Source organism: Pongo pygmaeus, chromosome 7 (assembly GCF_028885625.2).
Source record: "Pongo pygmaeus isolate AG05252 chromosome 7, NHGRI_mPonPyg2-v2.0_pri, whole genome shotgun sequence".
Classification (NCBI taxonomy): domain Eukaryota; kingdom Metazoa; phylum Chordata; class Mammalia; order Primates; family Hominidae; genus Pongo; species Pongo pygmaeus.
Genome location: NC_072380.2, coordinates 77,626,601 through 77,637,591, shown reverse-complemented (window position 1 = coordinate 77,637,591; position 10,991 = coordinate 77,626,601). Strand labels below are relative to the sequence as shown.

At 40.7% G+C, this 10,991-nt stretch overlaps 1 long non-coding RNA gene across 1 annotated transcript in view; it reads left to right on the top strand.

Moving 5' to 3' along the window:
• Positions 1–434: 434 nt before the first annotated feature.
• The window catches only part of LOC129043108 (uncharacterized), a 36,870-nt gene continuing 26,313 nt past the window's right edge, over positions 435–10,991 (top strand). The window contains exon 1 of the long non-coding RNA XR_008504298.2: positions 435–495. This is a non-coding gene — a long non-coding RNA (uncharacterized LOC129043108). The remainder of the gene's footprint in view (positions 496–10,991) is intronic.

Here is a 10,991-nt window from a genome sequence, read left to right as displayed (position 1 = left end):
GAATTGAAAATTCTTCCCAAATGGAAAATTTTTATACATTTCTGATTCATTACGGAAATAATTGAGGGGATAGGTAGACAAAATTTTTTTCCAGTTTTTTTCCTTGATTCGCCAATGCATGCATTATGACTGACAAGGATTTCTACTTTTTCCCCCCTTTATTCCTTTCTGGGTTTATTGCTGACTCTAAAACTTGGTTACTCCAAGGAATATCTGAAGATCCAGGAACGGTTTGGAAAGTGCAGCATGAATCATTAACACTGCCTGGTAGTGGGTGTGACAGCCACTTATTAAACATATCCCCTCTCATCACAGTAGCATTTGCTACTGGGACCATGTTCAGAATCTGACCAGGGATGGCCCCTTTCCCATCCTTCTCTGGTCCCAGCCTTTGCAGAGGAGAGCACCTCTGAAGTCGAGATAATGCCAACATTGTGTATTGTGCATTGTGAACACCCTTCTCTTCCCACAGAACCATCTAAATTACAACCAAAGGTAAAGCAGTGACCTGTTTCTTATCTTTTTTTTTTGAGATGGAGTTTTGCCCTTGTCTCCCAGGTTGGAGTGCAATGGTGTGATCTCCTTACTTTTAGTGATTATTGCATAGAGATATAATGTCTTTTGTAGTAATTATTGCTTATGCAATTGCAAAAGCATTTTGTTTTCTCTATTAAGGTTAACAACATTTAAAAGTGAAAAGATCTTAAACCTTGTTCTTAGGATGAGGTTTAATATGTTATATGTAGCATGCTATATACATTAAGTTATGTTTTGTTCTGTCAAATAAATGACTAAGTAATCAATATGACTTTTCACATCCGGTAAAATTTTAGTGGGAAGGACTTTAGATTTGCCTTTGCCTTTGAGTACATTACCTAAATAATCCACGAGATGGCAGCAGAGAAATGTTCATTTAAATTTATCATCTATGGAGAGGTTGCTACAAGTGCACTTTAACAAAAAATAGACTAACCTTTGTAATTTGGTCCTTTCTAAACATAGAATAACCAGTTAGAATTTTAAGTCATTTCTCATGTCTTTTATAAGAGACGTAATGAGAATTTTATTTTATTTTAATTTTTATTGGTCTTAAAGTTGTTTTCCTTGCTCACTACATTTTGCAGCAAGAACCAGGTCTAAACGCCTGGAAATGTACTTGCCGGGCTATGTTTTTCTTTCACAGTGAGCATTCTCATAAGTAATCTTAGAAAAGCTGGGAACGATAAATTTTGGGATATCACTAAGAGTGTTCTTTGTGGTGATTTACAACCTGATGCCACCATCCTTTAGGAACAAACAAGAAAGTGAAAAGAGATGGTTTTCAGGTATTGGAGCCTGAGTTTAGGTGGGGGAGTGGGTGGTGAGTGGGGTAAGAAGAGAGGGAGTGTGGAGAAAGAGGATATTTCCATAGAGACTGCAGTTTTCACCTAAATTTGTATTATATTTACATTATCAGCTACGTTTTCACTTATTTGTTAGAGGGAGTAATTGGAGTTAACAATAGATAGTTGCAGGTGCTTTTTATTCAGAAGAAAAATTGTTTTCCTATAAATGACCTCAATTTTCTAATTTTAGTGTCATGTATTTCTTATGAAGTGATAAAAGGCACAATATAAGTCTGTTCTACAGATATAATTAATAACAAATTAATTATCACTACTCTGTATCATTTATTACTTTGGATTTCATTATGCCTGAAGCTTGGAAACTTAATTACACACACACGCGCGCACACACACAAGCACACACACACACAACACATACGCACGCTTGAATGTGCTTTTTGTTTATATAAATAGGACATGCTTGTTGCAAACTTTTAAATCATACAGGAATATATGAAATAGAAAATTAAGAGTCCCACAATCCCTTGAGGTAGTTTGTGAATATTCTTGCAGATATTTCTCTAAGGAAAGATGAACACATTTACATATTTTAACAAATGAGATCATACAGCACGGATACTGCGTTGCAATTTAGGTTTCAAATTTACTCTATCATGGACATCTTTCCATGTTTGGTTTTTATAAGCCACAGATTATTCCATTACATGTTCGTGACATAATGTTTTAAACTAACTCTATTGATGGATATTGTTTTCCATGTTTTTTGTTGCTATAATTACAATGCTGCACGGAGCAATTTTGTATGTTTCTCTGTGAGTATTTAAAATCTAAACTTTTGACCAAATAGCATTTTCAGAAGTGGAACACCACAATTGAAATTAGTAATAAAGTCCTATGATGACACCCATATGGGCAGAGCTGGTACATTACACGTGGGAACATGTTGGTGAAGCTCTCTTTTTTTTGAGAGCACTAGGATGAAGCCTGTGTGTGAACAACGGCAGCGCTCGCCCGCTCTCAGCTTGCACCAGGCACTCCGCGGCCACGGCTTCCCCCGAGCTCGGCCCTCCGCTGCGGTCTTCACACCTGTGAGGCCCCGATAGTACCGGCTCCAGGCGCACCTCGCTGCGCCAGCAGGTGTTGGCTTTTATCTACACAGCCAGACAGGATTGAAATGCGCTCTCCCTGGGGACCCTCTTTCTCTTCGATTCCTCCACGGTGCCAGAGATCAAGGAGGGGAAGGTCTGAAGTCTGGGAAGCCAGGGGCAGGGCATTGTCAAGGAGGCACGCAGGACTCTGGAATGCGCTCCGCCCGGGTCCAGCAGGGCCGGGACTGTTTGCCTTCGGGGCACAGCGGAGGCCCCATCTGTTTGCTCCAGCATTTTCTTGAGTGGTCGCCTTATGGCGGCCCCCTCACCCGCAGGCCCGCCGAGCTGCGGAGATCATCTCATCATCTCTGCCACTTCACACGGAGGGGCGAACGCTGGCAAAGTATTGTTTTATGACAGGATTTCTCAGCCAAGGGATTAAGACTCTTATTTATTTCTTGAAAAGGAAGGAAAACATTTTATACAAATAATGGAAATTCAAATACAAGACAACAGGTGTAACATTTCACATTCGGAACTCCTTTTCAAGTCCCAAGAGTGTTTTTTAATCGAATCTTGTATCCCAGTGGTTATATAAACCGAGTATCTGGCCTTTTTTGGGGGTCTGGAGGGTGTCTCTGGGATTGCAGCAATGGGTGATCTCAACCTTTATCAACTAGGTGATATTTAAAAATATCCTGGGTAACTAGGATCTTAAAAAAGATCCGGACTCTTCCATTTATAAGGTCCTAGGATTTGTAAACAAGACCATTAGACACAACATTTTCTTACCATATAAGGCAGCCATTTTCTCATTATTTCTATTTTTTATTTTTTATTTTTTTGAGATGAAGTCTCACTCTGTTGCCCAAGCTGGAGTGCAGTGGCTTGATCTCAGCTCATTGCAACCTCCCTCTCCCAGGTTCAAGTGATTCTCCTGCCTCAGCCTCCTGAGTAGCTGGGATTACAGAAACGTGCCACCATGCCCGGCTAATTTTTGTATTTTTAGTAGAGATGGGGTTTCAGGATTTTAGCCAGGCTGATCTTGAACTCCTGACCTTATGATCCGCCCGCTTCAGCCTCCCAGCATGCTGGGATTACAGGCGTGAGCCACCGAGCCTGGCCCTCATTATTCTTTTACAATAATGTCTGCCTCTTCTTGCTGCATTTTGAACTGTGTCTAGTTTTGTAGACTGGACTCCTAGATGTGGGTCTAGTGTTTGAGAGGCACCCTTTAGGTTCTGAAGGCAGCAAATGCATTGTTGGTGACCACAGAAAAAAAAAAGCAATATGGTTTTGCTGCTTATGAGCAAAACATTGGAAAGTTAAAGCATTGAATGTGCCCTCTGCACTGCAGAGGCTGTGTTTTATATGTTCTGTATCTCTATGAAGTTTGAATAGTAACAATGGCCAAATAGTAACAATGGCCAAATGTTCTGTAACTCTATGAAGTTTGAATAGTAACAATGGCCAAATAGAAAACCTGTAGTAAATTAATATTTTGAGTTCATTCATTCAACGAGTTTGCATTGAGAAATTGCTGTATGCCAGGTATTGTTCTTGTCACTGTTTTATGAGCAAAAGAGATAAAACTTCTTGCCCTCAGGGTACTCAATTTTTAGCACATAGGGACAGTGAGCAAATTAACCATTCTTAGTATATGAGGTGGTGATCAGTGCCAAGGAGAAAAACAAAGCATGGAAAGGGGATGAATTGCATTGTTAGGTGGGACATCAGGGTAGGTTTTACTCATGGATGAGTGGGATGGCATTTGAACAATGATCTGAAGGAGTGGATGGAAGGGAAAGCAGTGCCCCAAGCAGGACGGCTGGCAAATGCCTGGCAAGTATGAGGCCAGGCCTTTGTGGTGGGAGTGGATTGCGGAAGGAGAGAGTATGATGCCAGCTCAGGGAGGGAAGAGGGCTGGACTACATGGGCCTGTGTAGGCTGGACAGGACTTTACTATGAGTAACTTGGGGGAACCATTTTGGATTTTAAGTGGAGGAGTAAAGTGATTTGATTTGATTTTTAAAAGGGTTAGTGGAGCTGCTGTATTGAGGATGGACAGAGGGGCAGACAGGGAGACCTATAGAACTGATTGCTGCAGTCCTAGAAAGATGTGATGGTGGCCTGTCCCAAGGGTAGCAGTGGAAATAGAGATTGTGCCTGTATTTTGAAGGTGATGCTGACCTACCAAATCAATTTTTCCTGATAGTACAGGATCTACCTAGCAAGGCTCCAAGGAAGGAGAGAATTTCTAAAACAATTTAAGTGAATGGAGAAGCAGAAGAAAAAACTTAAAAGAGCAGAGTGGGGTGGGATCATTAAGGAGATAATCCTGTCAAGGGAGGGAGAGTTTTGGGAGGAGGCTAAGAATTCCAGTAACTCCTAGCATCTTGATGAAGCACACGGTAAAGACTTTTGATGTGATCGAAAGGCCTGTGCGATTCCATTATGGTTTAAGAGTGAAATAGCCCCCAATTTATAGCAGAACGTGGAGAAAATACCTTCGTCAGCAGTAATAAGGCTAGTCTAAAGGCAAAGAGTGTTGGGAAAATATAAGAAACTCAACAAAGCTGTAGTGAGCGAGGGATAGAAGGGAAGGGGTAGTTATGAAAAATTTGTTACAGAAAACATTGGCAGAACTTGGCAACTAATTTAGCATTCTGAGTATGGGCTAGGAGATAAATTCAATACTATTCCAAGGTTTCTACTTTGTAGCTTTGAAGAGATGCTGGCAGTCTTTCCAATACTTGGAAACTAGAACCAGGGAAGGGCCACGCATGAAGAGTAGGTAATGTGTCTCTTGAGAAATGCTTAATATAACAGTTCTTATAGAAAAAGCACTAGGCAGAGTACATAAACTCATGGGATGAAAATTCAGGATAAAGGAGATTGGGGGGTTTAGTGGGGTCAGGCCAAGTAATAGCCAAAGAGCAAATGATTTTCTCTTATCCTAATTAGAAAAAGGAAATGGTCATTGCAGTGCTCTTAGATGATAAAAAGCTTCCGGGAGAGGACAGAAAGGCTGAGGGAAGCCGCAATCCAGGCCAAAGTTTCACTGGGCACCCGCTCAAACAGGATGCTGAGAGGCCGATGGTGCTCTGTGGTGTCACAAGTTACAGAGAAGTTTGATGTGGGGTCTCTGGACCATGGGCCATAACAACGCAATTGGCAAGGAAGCTAGACTTTTGTCTTGTCCTCCAAGGATACCAGCAGGATTGGAGATTATTTTATTTTTTTCGGTATTGCTGGGAACAAGTTTTGGGCAGAAAAGAAAAAGAGAAAGATGCAAGTGTGAATTAACATGAGAGAAGAGACATCCATGAAGTTCATACCTATTTTTGTATTTTTATAAATAGCCAAGTGATGAATAAAACCAACTAAGTGTTTGCTATAACAGGTCATACAATTGACATTACTGCTATATTTTCACAAAGAAAAGAACTCTGTGTCTTCAGTAACTGCTTGCCTAAAATCCATAATTCTTTATTTGACAAAACTTACATGGGTCTGGCTCTGTGTCATTTGTCGAATTAGATTCTAAGAATACAAAATTGCTGGGCGCGGTGGCTCACGCCTGTAATCCCAGCACTTTGGGAGGCTGAGGCAGGTGGATCACGAGGTCAGGAGATCGAGACCATCCTGGCTAACATGGTGAAACCCCATCTCTACTAAAAAAATACAAAAAATTAGCCGGGCGTGGTGGCATGCACCTGTAGTCCCAGCTACTCGGGAGGCTGAGGCAGCAGAATGGCGTGAACCCGGGAGGTGGAGCTTGCAGTGAGCCGAGATCATGCCACTGTACTCCAGCCTGGGCAACAGAGCGAGACTCCATTTCAAAAAAAAAAAAAAAATACAAAATTGAGCAAGATAGGAATCTTATCCAAAAGATCCTTACAGTTTAACTTGGGAGAGAGAGACATTCAAACAAGCAATTGCAATACAGTGTGATAAGGTCAACAAAGTAAAAAAAAGTGGCTTGGGGTTTTTAGTTGCACAGATAAGCTGCGTCACCACTGCCTTCCTTGTGTAAACTTGAGAAATTTACCTCTGATTTTCAGTCTCCTTATTTGAAAATGGATATAACTTTTGCCTTGCATTTCGGGGGAACAATATAGGCCACAAAACGGCATGGACAGTAAGAAGTTTGAGAAAATCAGATATGAGGTTTTCTGAAAGTAAATTTTTACAGTAGGGAATCAGGGAAAGTAGACAGAGGAAAGAGGCCTTTGATCTTTTAAATTTGGTAATGTCTTTATGAAAAACACTGCTATCTGCTAAATACATTACTACATATCATTCCAGGCCCTGGCTTTATAAGACGAATAAGAATCTCACATTTCAAGCAACTTGACTCTTTCCTGTAGTCTTTATTTCAGCCAGACTGCTACTGTTTCCCTACATGCCTTGCTCTTTCCAGCTTTGGATCTTTTATTTGGCTGTTCTCACTGTACCACTTCCTTGCAAATATCCCATTCATCATTTGAAGCCTATTTCAAATGCCACACAATCTAGGAGAATTTTCTTCTCCTCCAGCCGTCTGACCCCTCTCATCCCTTTACCTTCCTTAGCAATTTTCTGCTTAGTGGACTTGCCCTACCATAATTTGCATGCCCATAGCCCTGGATGAAAAGTTCCTTGGGATCAAGAATGATGTCTTATCTATCTTTTCATGCCCTCAGACCTTAGCTTCTTGTCTTACACGTCTCACACATAGTCGATGACATCTAAATATTTGTGAAATTGAGTTTGGTTAGTGAAACAATTTCTTATCTTATAGCCACAGAACAAGAGCTAATCCATAGTTGTAAGGGGTTCTGGATCATTGAATGAAAGCTGCTCTTTCAGCAGATCATAATTGTGAAAAACTGTTAAGTGTATACTTTTGATGAACAGGTTTTGCTGTGTTGCTGAGTTCATGTTGCCATGACAACCTTAACTTTTGGCACTTTCTGAATTTAGTGTCCTACTTAATTTCCTGTATTGGGCTCTGAGAGCCGTATTGTTCTGTCCCTTGTGCTTGCCTATATGAACCTTTAAACTGAGAGTCATTTATGAATGTATCTTATTTTGCTTTATTAGGTAATAAATTCTTTAAGATTGGGAACTTGGTCTTATCCTTATGATCCTGACAATACCCAAGTGTGCCTTGTACATTTTAGATAGTCAATCTGTCAATACATATTTTAGATGAATTGAGAAATCATTGATGTAGTAGGCTGTTATAGTGGCCACCCAAAGATGTTCATGCCCTGATGCTTGAGACTCATGAATATGTCATCTTATATAGTAAAGGGGACTTTGCAGATATGGTCAAGAATTTTAAGATGAGATTATCCTGGATTATCCAGATGAGCCAATGTCATTGCAGGGGTCTTTAAAAGAGGGAGGCAGGAGGACCTGAATCAGTAGTAGGAGATATGATGATGGAAGTAAGAGGTTGAAGTGATGTGAGAAGGGGACCATGAGTCAAGGAATGCAGCTGCTTCTAGAAGTCCTGCAAGGAAAAGGAAATAAATTGTACCCTGATGCCTCCAGAGGGAGCATAGCCCTGTCGACACCTTGATTTTAGACTTGTGACCTCCAGAGCTGTAAGAGGATACTTCTGGTTGTTTTAAGCCATGTAGTTTTTGGTAATTTGTTATAACAGCAGTAGAACACGAATACAATTGGGCCACTCATTTTAATAAGTTTCAAAGACCCCTGAGAGGAGTTGTTAAGCACCAGTCCAGTTAGAGGTATTATTTTGGTCAGACTCTAGATAATACTACTTCTAACAGTACAAAAGGATGAAGTGAGAAAGAAGCATAGAGATTATCTTGCTAATTTGAATGCAGTCACTGTCAGAATTCCAATAATATATAAAATAGATATAGAGTTACCTATAACTAACCTGCAAAGTTTGAAAATGCCATTTATTCAAAAAACTTACATTGAGTGTCAAATGAGTGCCTTGCATTGTGCTAGAATACTGGAACTATTCAGCACCCAGGTCAGATCTCACAGAAGTCTTGATGGAGATTTTCTGTGGTTAGAGAGGCCTTGTACCTTCTGGCCACCTATGGCCTAGTAAGTGCATATGGCTTCAGGGAGGAATGAATAAGATTTGGTTTATTGTGGAGTAGAAATTATTATGTCAAACCACGTGTCAAAATCCAGAATGGATGGTGTCTTCAGAATCCATGTGAACTTTCCACAGCAGTTTTTCTCGATGTTGACTGGATGTCAAAGTCTTCGATGTGTGTATCAGGAGGTACCAGTCCATGAGTGGGGAACTGCAATGATCTTAAACTCAATTGTGATTCATCAATTCACAAACAAATAAACAAAGGTCACTGTATTTTTCTAACCAAGACAGTGAAAAATGGGACACTGCCTCAAATGAGCAGTACCTAATTAAAGACCCTTAATATTACTGAAAAAAAAAAAGTATAAGTTTTGGCTGGGGGCTTTGGCTTATGCCTGTAATCCTAGCACTTTGAGAGGCCAAGGCGGGCAGATCACCTCAGGTCAGGAGTTTGAGACCAGCCTGACCAACATGGTGAAACCCTGTCTCTACTAAAAATACAAAAAAATTAGCCGGGCATGGTGGTGTGTGCCTGTAATCGCAACTACTCGGAGGCTGAGGCAAGAGAATCGCTTGAACCTGAGAGGTAGAGGTTATAGTGAGCGGACATTGCACCACTGCACTCCAGCCTGGGCGACAGAGTGGGCCATCTAAAAAAAAAAAGTGTAAGTTTTAACAATCACAGAATCACACAACTTCTGTCAGGTGGTAATCCCTATATTGGTCCCGGATGGGAGGGCTGCTGTTCACGCAGTACTCACTGCTGACTACACACCCTGCATGCTTTCTCTCATTTCCATTGATGGCTACTCATACTACCACTACCGTTTTAAAGATTAAGAAAAAGGCACAGAGGTTAAATGGCTTGGCTGAAATAAAATACCTATCAATTCCACATCTGTTTTTCCATGGAATACTGTATGTTTTATGTGCAGTGCATCATTTAATCCCTCTACAAAACGTACAGGGGAGGAATTAATGTGAGTAAACTTGTCTAAAGTCTCAGCTCATATATGACAAATCTGAGACTGTCTCCATAGATGCGTCCTCCCCACCACTAGGGCACCCCACTTTTGTCTTCTTTGGGTTGGTAGGGAAAGGAAAAGTGTTTTGTGTTTCAACAAATGGTGCCGAAACAACCGGACATTCACATACCAAAAAATGAACCTAGACACAGACTTTCACCTCTTCATGAAAATTAACTCAAAATGTATCATAGACCTAAAGGTACAATACAAAACTATAAAACTACTAGAAGGTAACAGGAGAAAAATCTTGATGACCTTGGGTTTGATGAAGACTTTTTAGATAGAACACCAAAGGCATGATCCATGAAAGAAAGAACTGATGAGCTGGACTTCGTTAAAATGAATAATTTTGGCTGGGCACAGTGGCTCATACCTGTAATCCCAATACTTTGAGAGGCTGAGGCAGGATGATCACTTTAGCCCAGGAGTTTCAGACCAGCCTGGGCAACATCATGGACCCTGTCTCTACAAATAACAACAAAAAAAAGCCAGGTGTGGTGGCACATGCCTGTAGTACCAGCTACATGGGAGGCTGAGGTGGGAGAGTTGCTTGAGCCCCAGAGGTCTAGGCTGCAGTGAGCCATGATTGCATCACTGCACTCTAGCCTGGGTGACAGAGTGAGGCCCCATCCCTAAAAAGAAAAAAAAAAAAGAATATCTGCTCTGCAAAAGACAGTAGACACTGTCAAAAGAATGAAAAGATAAGCCACAAACTGGAAGAAAATATTTGCAAAAGACATATGTGATGAAGGACTGCAATCCAAAATATACAAAGAGCTCTTAAAAACTTAACAACCCAATTAAGCAACCTGATTAAACAGCCCAATTAAAAAATGGGCAACAGATCTGAACACACACCTCACCAAAAAAGACATACAGATGGCAAATAAACATATGAATTGATGCTCCACATTACATCTCCTTAGGGAAAGGCAAACTAAAAATAACAATGCGATATCACTTCACGCCTATTAGAATGGCCAAAATCCAGAACAATGACAACACCAAATGCTGGTGAGGATGTGAAGCAACAGGAACTCTCATTCGTTGCTGTTGGGAATGCAAAATGGTACCCCAACTTTGGAAAGCAAGTTGACAGTTTCTTACAAAACGAAACACACTCTTACCATAAGATCCAGCAATTGCACTCGTTGGTATTTCCTAAAGGAACTGAAAACTTAGGTCCACACAAAAACCTACACACATATGTTTATTAAACCTTTATTCATAATTGTCAAAACTTGGCAACAACCAAGATATACACGCAATCAATGGAATATTATTCAGTGCTAAAAAGAAATGAGCTATGAAGCCATGAAAAGACATGGAGGGAACTGACATGCATATTACTAAGTAAAAGAAGCTGTATGATTCCAATTAGATGAAATTCTTGAAAAGGTGAAACTATGGAGACTGTACAAAAAAGTCGTGGGTGCTAGGGGTTTGGAGGAGCACCAGG